This window comes from Mandrillus leucophaeus, unplaced genomic scaffold, assembly GCF_000951045.1.
Source record: "Mandrillus leucophaeus isolate KB7577 unplaced genomic scaffold, Mleu.le_1.0 Scaffold158, whole genome shotgun sequence".
Lineage (NCBI taxonomy): Eukaryota > Metazoa > Chordata > Mammalia > Primates > Cercopithecidae > Mandrillus > Mandrillus leucophaeus.
The window spans coordinates 856,569-857,798 of record NW_012101565.1 but is presented as its reverse complement, the minus strand read 5'-3'; positions in this window follow the sequence as shown (position 1 = coordinate 857,798).

The window sequence follows — 1,230 nt, the reverse complement described above, 5'->3', positions numbered from 1 at the left end:
TGAGACAGAGTTTTGCTCTTATTGCCCAGACTGGAGTGCAATGGCACAATCTTGGCTCACTGCAACCTCTGCCTCCCGGGTTCAAGTGATTCTCGTGCCTCTGCCTCTCTAGCAGCTGGGATTACAGGCATGGGCCACCACACCTGGTTAAGTTTTGTATTTTTAGTAGAGATGTGGTTTCACCATGTTGGCCGGGCTGGTCTCAAACTCCTGACCTCAGGTGATCCGCCCTCCTCAGCCTCCCAAAGTGTTGGGATTACAGGCGTGAGCCACTAAACCCGGCCCGATTTTCTCCATGAACAGATGTTGCAGACCACGTTGGTGGCCCAGCCCATCCACCTCAACTCTCTGTCCTTACAGAGTCCCCTTTGGCTCATGTGATCGTCTCCTCAGTGAAGCCACATGCTCCAGGGGAGGCTGGCTAATCCTGGCCCCAGTAGGTATAGACCGGGATGCCTGGCCAGAGGGTGTTAGAGCCATGTAGGCGCCCTCACGTGTCGGAGCCTGGGTTTCCGAAATGTCCCGCAATGGCGGGCACACCTGCACCGTCACCGTTCTGCTCCAAGGTGAACAGGACACAGGCAGCTCCTGCGGTCGTGTTAGTCCTGCTCCCCTGGCAGTGACCAATCTACACCCATGGGCTGGTGACACAGGTGGCAGGTGGGGCAGGCAGGGGTCTTCGAGGGGCTTCAGGGAGAAGTTCCTCTGCCCTCGGAGGGTCCACAGAGGGGAGGCCATGTCTTCCTCCCTGGGCACTCCTGGGGCTGAGTGCGACACCAAGAACCATGCAGGCATCTTGTGACAGTGGGGGAAGCTGCAGACACCCTGAAGGCGGCAGAGAGGAAAGCACCGGGCAGCACCCCCCCCGCCGGCCCTCCACCACCACCCCGGACTTGCTCCTCTTCCTCCTCGCTTGCTGCGATAACAGATCTCCTTCCCACTTAAGTCACTTTGAGTCGGGTTTTCTGATATTTGAAGCCAAAATCATCCGGACACAATATACATTAAAATTTTGATAAAATATTAGCAAATAAAATCCAGCAGTGTGTTAAAGCATAGACCCAGCCTGACCAAACAGTTTCCACATCAGGAAATTGTTCAACAAGGAGATCTCATCCGTCTATTAAAAAAAGAAAACTCGGCCGGGCGCGGTGGCTCAAGCCTGTAATCCCAGCACTTTGGGAGGCCGAGACGGGCGGATCACGAGGTCAGGAGATCGAGACCATCCTG